We start from the raw sequence: 8,871 nt of genomic DNA, 5'->3' as shown, positions 1-8,871 counted from the left end.
TCCGGAAAAATCCCGATTTCACCCGGAACACTTACGATGTCCAAACATAGGCTTCCAATATATCAATCTTTATGTCTCGACCGTTTCGAGACTCCTCGTCATGTCCGTGATCACATCCGGGACTCCGAACAACCTTCGGTACATCAAAACATATAAACTCATAATATAACTATCATCGTAACGTTAAGCGTGCGGACCCTACGGGTTCGAGAGCTATGTAGACATGACCGAGACACCTCTCCGGTCAATAACCAATAGCGGAACCTGGATGCTCATATTGGTTCCTACATATTCTACGAAGATCTTTATCGGTCAGACCGCATAACAACATACGTTGTTCCCTTTGTCATCGGTATGTTACTTGCCCGAGATTCGATCGTCGGTATCTCGATACCTAGTTCAATCTCGTTACCGGCAAGTCTCTTTACTCGTTCCGTAATACATCATTCCACTACTAACTCATTAGTCACAATGCTTGCAAGGCTTATAGTGATGTGTATTACTGAGTGGGCCCAGAGATACCTCTCCGATAATCGGAGTGACAAATCCTAATCTCGAAATACGCCAACCCAACAAGTACCTTTGGAGACACCTGTAGAGCACCTTTATAATCACCCAGTTACGTTGTGACGTTTGGTAGCACACAAAGTGTTCCTCCGGTAAACGGGAGTTGCATAATCTCATAGTCATAGGAACATGTATAAGTCATGAAGAAAGCAATAGCAACATACTAAACGATCGAGTGCTAAGCTAACGGAATAGGTCAAGTCAATCACATCATTCTCCTAATGATGTGATCCCGTTAATCAAATAACAACTCATGTCTATGGCTAGGAAATATAACCATCTTTGATCAACGAGCTAGTCAAGTAGAGGCATACTAGTGACACTCTGTTTGTCTATGTATTCACACATGTATTATGTTTCCGGTTAATACAATTCTAGCATGAATAATAAACATTTATCATGATATAAGGAAATAAATAATAACTTTATTATTGCCTCTAGGGCATATTTCCTTCAGTCTCCCACTTGCACTAGAGTCAATAATCTAGATTACACAGTAATGATTCTTACACCCATGGAGTCTTGGTGCTGATCATGTTTTGCTCGTGGAAGAGGCTTAGTCAACGGGTCTGCAACATTCAGATCCGTATGTATCTTGCAAATTTCTATGTCCCACCTGGACTGAATCCCGGATGGAATTGAAGCGTCTTTTGATGTGCTTGGTTCTCTTGTGAAATCTGGATTCCTTTGCTAAGGCAATTGCACCAGTATTGTCACAAAAGATTTTCATTGGTCCCGATGCACTAGGTATGACACCTAGATCGGATATGAACTCCTTCATCCAGACTCCTTCATTTGCTGCTTCCGAAGCAGCTATGTACTCCGCTTCACACGTAGATCCCGCCACGACACTTTGCTTAGAACTGCACCAACTGACAGCTCCACCGTTCAATGTAAACACGTATCCGGTTTGCGATTTAGAATCGTCCGGATCAGTGTCAAAGCTTGCATCAACGTAACCATTTACGATGAGCTCTTTGTCACCTCCATAAACGAGAAACATATCCTTAGTCCTTTTCAGGTATTTCAGGATGTTCTTGACCGCTGTCCAGTGATCCACTCCTGGATTACTTTGGTACCTCCCTGCTAAACTTATAGCAAGGCACACATCAGGTCTGGTACACAGCATTGCATACATGATAGAGCCTATGGCTGAAGCATAGGGAACATCTTTCATCTTCTCTCTATCTTCTGCAGTGGTCGGGCATTGAGTCTTACTCAATCTCACACCTTGTAATACAGGCAAGAACCCTTTCTTTGCTTGATCTATTTTGAACTTCTTCAAAACTTTGTCAAGGTATGTGCTTTGTGAAAGTCCAATTAAGCGTCTTGATCTATCTCTATAGATCTTGATGCCCAATATATATGCAGCTTCACCGAGGTCTTTCATTGAAAAACTCTTATTCAAGTATCCCTTTATGCTATCCAGAAATTCTATATCATTTCCAATTAGCAATATGTCATCCACATATAATATCAGAAATGCTACTGAGCTCCCACTCACTTTCTTGTAAATACAGGCTTCTCCAAAAGTCTGTATAAAACCAAATGCTTTGATCACACTATCAAAGCGTTTATTCCAACTCCGAGAGGCTTGCACCAGTCCATAAATGGATCGCTGGAGCTTGCACACTTTGTTAGCTCCCTTTGGATCGACAAAACCTTCCGGTTGCATCATATACAACTCTTCTTCCAGAAATCCATTCAGGAATGCAGTTTTGACATCCATTTGCCAAATTTCATAATCATAAAATGCGGCAATTGCTAACATGATTCGGACAGACTTAAGCATCGCTACGGGTGAGAAGGTCTCATCGTAGTCAATCCCTTGAACTTGTCGAAAACCTTTTGCAACAAGTCAAGCTTTATAGACAGTAACATTACCGTCAGCGTCAGTCTTCTTCTTGAAGATCCATTTATTTTCAATGGCTTGCCGATCATCGGGCAAGTCAACCAAAGTCCATACTTTGTTCTCATACATGGATCCCATCTCGGATTTCATGGCCTCAAGCCATTTTGCGGAATCTGGGCTCACCATCGCTTCTTCATAGTTCGTAGGTTCGTCATGGTCTAGTAACATAACCTCCAGAACAGGATTACCGTACCACTCTGGTGCGGATCTTAATCTGGTTGACCTATGAGGTTCAGTAATAACTTGATCTGAAGTTTAATGATCATTATCATTAACTTCCTCACTAATTGGTGTAGGTGTCGCAGAAACTGATTTCTGTGATGATCTACTTTCCAATAAGGGAGCAGGTACAGTTACCTCATCAAGTTCTACTTTCCTCCCACTCACTTCTTTCGAGAGAAACTCCTTCTCTAGAAAGGATCCATTCTTAGCAACGAATGTCTTGCCTTCGGATCTGTGATAGAAGGTGTACCCAACAGTCTCCTTTGGGTATCCTATGAAGACACATTTCTCCGACTTAGGTTCGAGCTTATCAGGTTGAAGTTTCTTCACATAAGCATCGCCACCCCAAACTTTAAGATACGACAACTTTGGTTTCTTGCCAAACCATAGTTCATAAGGTGTTGTTTCAACGGATTTTGATGGTGCCCTATTTAGAGTGAATGCAGCCGTCTCTAAAGCATAACCCCAAAACGATAGCGGTAAATTGGTAAGAGACATCATAGATCGCACCATATCTAGTAAAGTACGATTACGACGTTCGGACACACCATTACGTTGTGGTGTTCCGGGTGGCGTGAGTTGCGAAACTATTCCGCATTGTTTCAAATGTAGGCCAAACTCGTAACTCAAATATTCTCCTCCACGATCTGATCGTAGAAACTTTATTTTCTTGTTACGATGATTTTCAACTTCGCTCTGAAATTCTTTGAACTTTTCAAATGTTTCAGACTTATGTTTCATTAAGTAGATATACCCATATCTGCTCAAATCATCTGTGAAGGTGAGAAAATAACGATATCCGCCACGAGCCTCAATATTCATCGGACCACATACATCTGTATGTATGATTTCCAACAAATTAGTTGCTCTCTCCATAGTACCGGAGAATGGTGTTTTAGTCATCTTGCCCATGAGACATGGTTCGCAAGTACCAAGTGATTCCAAAAGTCCATCATTATGGAGTTTCTTCATGCGCTTTACACCGATATGGCCTAAACGGCAGTGCCACAAATAAGTTGCACTATCATTATCAACTCTGCATCTTTTGCCTTCGACATTATGAATATGTGTGTCACTACTACCGAGATTCATTAAAAATAGACCACTCTTCAAGGGTGCATGGCCATAAAAGATATTACTCATATAAATAGAACAACCATTATTCTCTGATTTAAATGAATAACCGTCTCGCATCAAACAAGATCCAGATATAATGTTCATGCTCAACGCTGGCACCAAATAACAATTATTTAGGTCTAATACTAATCCCGAAGGTAGATGTAGAGGTAGCGTGCCGACGGCGATCACATCGACTTTGGAACCATTTCCCACGCGCATCGTCACCTCGTCCTTAACCAATCTTCGCTTAATCCGTAGCCCCTGTTTCGAGTTGCAAATATTAGCAACAGAACCAGTATCAAATACCCAGGTGCTACTGCGAGCATTAGTAAGGTACACATCAATGACATGTATATCACATATACCTTTGTTCACCTTGCCATCCTTCTTATCCGCCAAATACTTGGGGCAGTTCCGCTTCTAGTGACCAGTCTGCTTGCAGTAGAAGCACTCAGTCTCAGGCTTAGGTCCAGACTTGGGTTTCTTCTCCTGAACAGCAACTTGCTTGTTGTTCTTCTTGAAGTTCCCCTTCTTCTTCCCTTTGCCCTTTTTCTTGAAACTAGTGGTCTTATTGACCATCAACACTTGATGCTCCTTTTTGATTTCTACCTCCGCTGCCTTTAGCATTGCGAAGAGCTCGGGAATTGTCTTATTCATCCCTTGCATGTTATAGTTCATCACGAAGCTCTTGTAGCTTGGTGGCAGTGATTGAAGAATTCTGTCAATGATGCTATCATCCGGAAGATTAACTCCCAGTTGAATCAAGTGATTATTATACCCAGACATTTTGAGTATATGCTCACTGACAGAACTATTCTCTTCCATCTTGCAGCTGTAGAACTTATTGGAGACTTCACATCTCTCAATCCGGGCATTTGCTTGAAATATTAACTTCAACTCCTGGAACATCTCATATGCTCCATGACGTTCAAAACGTCGTTGAAGACCCGGTTCTAAGCCGTAAAGCATGGCACACTGAACTATCGAGTAGTCATCAGCTTTGCTCTGCCAGACGTTCATAACTTCTGGTGTTGCTCTTGCAGCAGGCCTGTCACCCAGCGGTGCTTCCAGGACGTAATTCTTTTGTGCAGCAATGAGGATAATCCGCAAGTTACGGACCCAGTCCGTGTAATTTCTACCATCATCTTTCAACTTTGCTTTCTGAAGGAACGCATTAAAATTCAACGGAACAACAGCACGGGCCATCTATCTACAATTAACATAGACAAGCAAGATACTATCAGGTACTAAGTTCATGATAAATTTAAGTTCTATTAATCATATTACTTAAGAACTCCCACTTAGATAGACATCTCTCTAATCATCTAAGTGATTATGTGATCCAAATCAACTAAACCATAACCGATCATCACGTGAAATGGAGTAGTTTCAATGGTGAACATCACTATGTTGATCATATCTACTATATGATTCACGCTCGACCTTTCGGTCTTAGTGTTCCGAGGCCATATCTGCATATGCTAGGCTCGTCAAGTTTAACCTGAGTATTTCGCGTGTGCAACTGTTTTGCACCCGTTGTATTCGAACGTAGAGCCTATCACACCCGATAATCACGTGGTGTCTCAGCACGAAGAACTTTCGCAACGGTGCATACTCAGTGAGAACACTTTTATCTTGAAATTTTAGTGAGAGATCATCTTATAATGCTACCGTCAATCAAAGCAAGATAAGATGCATAAAAGATAAACATCACATGCAATCAATATAAGTGATATGATATGGCCATCATCATCTTGTGCTTGTGATCTCCATCTCCGAAGCACCGTCATGATCACCATCGTCACCGGCGCGACACCTTGATCTCCATCCTAGCATCGTTGTCGTCTCGCCAACTATTGATTTTACGACTATCGCTACCGCTTAGTGATAAAGTAAAACAATTACATGGCGATTGCATTGCATACAATAAAGCGACAACCATATTGCTCCTGCCAGTTGCCGATAACTTGGTTACAAAACATGATCATCTCATACAATAAAATATAGCATCATGTCTTGACCATATCACATCACAACATGCCCTGCAAAAACAAGTTAGACGTCCTCTACTTTGTTGTTGCAAGTTTTACGTGGCTACTACGGGCTTAGCAAGAACCGTTCTTACCTACGCATCAAAACCACAACGATAGTTTGTCAGGTTGGTGCTGTTTAAACCTTCGCAAGGACCGGGCGTAGCCACACTCGGTTCAACTAAAGTGAGAGAGACAGACACCCGCCAGTCACCTTTAAGCAACGAGTGCTCGCAACGGTGAAACCAGTCTCGCGTAAGCGTACGCGTAATGTCGGTCCGGGCCGCTTCATCTCACAATACCGCTGAACCAAAATATGACATGCTGGTAAGCAGTATGACTTATATCGCCCACAACTCACTTGTGTTCTACTCGTGCATATAACATCAACGCATAAAACCTGGCTCGGATGCCACTGTTGGGGAACGTAGTAATTTCAAAAAATTTCCTACGCACACGCAAGATCATGGTGATGCATAGCAACGAGAGGGGAGAGTGTTGTCCACGTACCCTCGTAGACCGAAAGCGGAAGCGTTTACACAACGCGGTTGATGTAGTCGTACGTCTTCATGATCCGACCGATCAAGTACCGAACGTACGGCACCTCCGAATTCAGCACACGTTCAGCTCGATGACGTCCCTCGAACTCCGATCCAGCCGAGTGTTGAGGGAGAGTTTCGTCAGCACGACGGCGTGGTGACAATGTTGATGTTCTACCGACGCAGGGCTTCGCCTAAGCACCGCTACGATATTATCGAGGTGTAATATGGTGGAGGGGGGCACCGCACACGGCTAAGAGATCAATGATCAATTGTGTGTCAAGAGGTGCCCCCTGCCCCCGTATATAAAGATGCAAGGGGGAAGTTCGGCTGGCCTAAGGGAGAGGCGCGCCAGGAGGAGTCCTACTCCTACCGGGAGTAGGACTCCCCCCTTTTCCATGTTGGACTAGGAGAGAAAGGGGGGAAAAGGTGGAGGGGAGGAAGGGAGGGGGGGCTCTCCTTGTCCTATTCGGACTAGGGGGGAGGGGTGCGCGGCCCTGCCCTGGCCTCCTCTCCTCTCTTCCACCTAGGCCCACTAAGGCCCATTAAGTTACCGGGGGGTTCCGGTAACCTCCCGGTACTCCGGAAAAATCCCGATTTCACCCAGAACACTTCCGATGTCCAAACATAGGCTTCCAATATATCAATCTTTATGTCTCGACCATTTCGAGACTCCTCGTCATGTCCGTGATCACATCCGGGACTCCGAACAACCTTCGGTACATCAAAACATATAAACTCATAATATAACTATCATCGTAACGTTAAGCGTGCGGACCCTACGGGTTCGAGAACTATGTAGACATGACCGAGACACCTCTCCGGTCATAACCAATAGCGGAACCTGGATGCTTATATTGGTTCCTACATATTCTACGAAGATCTTTATCGGTCAGACCGCATAACAATATACGTTGTTCCCTTTGTCATTGGTATGTTACTTGCCCGAGATTCGATCGTCGGTATCTCGATACCTAGTTCAATCTCGTTACCGGCAAGTCTCTTTACTCGTTCCGTAATGCATCATTCCGCAACTAACTCATTAGTCACAATGCTTGCAAGGCTTATAGTGATGTGTATTACCGAGTGGGCCCAGAGATACCTCTCCGATAATCGGAGTGACAAATCCTAATCTCGAAATACGCCAACCCAACAAGTACCTTTGGAGACACCTGTAGAGCACCTTTATAATCACCCAGTTACGTTGTGACGTTTGGTAGCACACAAAGTGTTCCTCCGGTAAACGGGAGTTGCATAATCTCATAGTCATAGGAACATGTATAAGTCATGAAGAAAGCAATAGCAACATACTAAACGATCGAGTGCTAAGCTAACGGAATGGGTCAAGTCAATCACATCATTCTCCTAATGATGTGATCCCGTTAATCAAATAACAACTCATGTCTATGGCTAGGAAACATAACCATCTTTGATCAACGAGCTAGTCAAGTAGAGGCATAGTAGTGACACTCTGTTTGTCTATGTATTCACACATGTATTATGTTTCCGGTTAATACAATTCTAGCATGAATAATAAACATTTATCATGATATAAGGAAATAAATAATAACTTTATTATTGCCTCTAGGGCATATTTCCTTCACTTTGTTCATCCTTACTCTTTTGTTCTTATTTCACCTCATCCCTTTTTCCTTCCGTCTCGGTTCTAAGATCTCGGGACGAGATCTCTTGTTAGTGGAGGAGAGTTGTAACGCCCCGGATTCGATGCGCCAGGTGTCTTCCAGTATTCGCCGTCGTTGCCTTATCATTTGCTTGCGTGTTGCATTTTGCCATGTCATCATCTGCATTTCATCTGCATGTTTCTCAAAACTTGCGTCCGGTCCTTTTCCCCGTTGTCCGTTTCGTGATCCGACACTCCCACACGCGCCCGTCGCCCCTCTCAGACCTTGTTTCGTGAGCGGGAGAAAAATGTTCTCGGAATAGGTCGAGATTTGCCGAGTGGCCTTGGTATATCACCGGTAGACCGCCCGTCAAATTTTGTTCAATTTGGAGGTCGTTTGACGCCCTAACGGTTAACCGCGTAGCCCGAAACCCCCTTCTCTTTGCAGCCCAGCACCCCTCCACCTCAGCCCACTAACCCAGCAAAAACCCCTCCATGCTCTCCGACGTTCGATCACGATCGTGTGGGCGAAAACCGCTCCCCATTTGAACTCTCCTAGCTTCCCCTAGCTATAAATAGGTGTCTTCCCCGAATTTCGCAGTCCAAACCCTGGCTTCTTCCTCCTCGCGCCGCCGGACGTGTGCATCCGCGCCGGACATGTCCAGCCGGGCACGTCGCCCGAACAATGGGATCGTGCCACGTCGCCCTCGCCGCCTCCCTTAGCCAACTGCGCCGCCACGTGTCCCCGCGGCCGCAGCCTCCCACCGCGCCTCCCGCGTCCCCGCCTCCCGCGTCCCCGCCTCCGCCGGCCTCGGCCTCCGCGCCGACCGCCGGCCGCCACGTCTCCGCCGCCCGGGCGAC

The sequence above is a fragment of the Triticum aestivum genome, chromosome 2D, assembly GCF_018294505.1.
Source record: "Triticum aestivum cultivar Chinese Spring chromosome 2D, IWGSC CS RefSeq v2.1, whole genome shotgun sequence".
In the NCBI taxonomy this organism is placed as follows: domain Eukaryota; kingdom Viridiplantae; phylum Streptophyta; class Magnoliopsida; order Poales; family Poaceae; genus Triticum; species Triticum aestivum.
The sequence above is the reverse complement of the archived record's forward strand: the minus strand, read 5'-3'. Positions refer to the sequence as shown.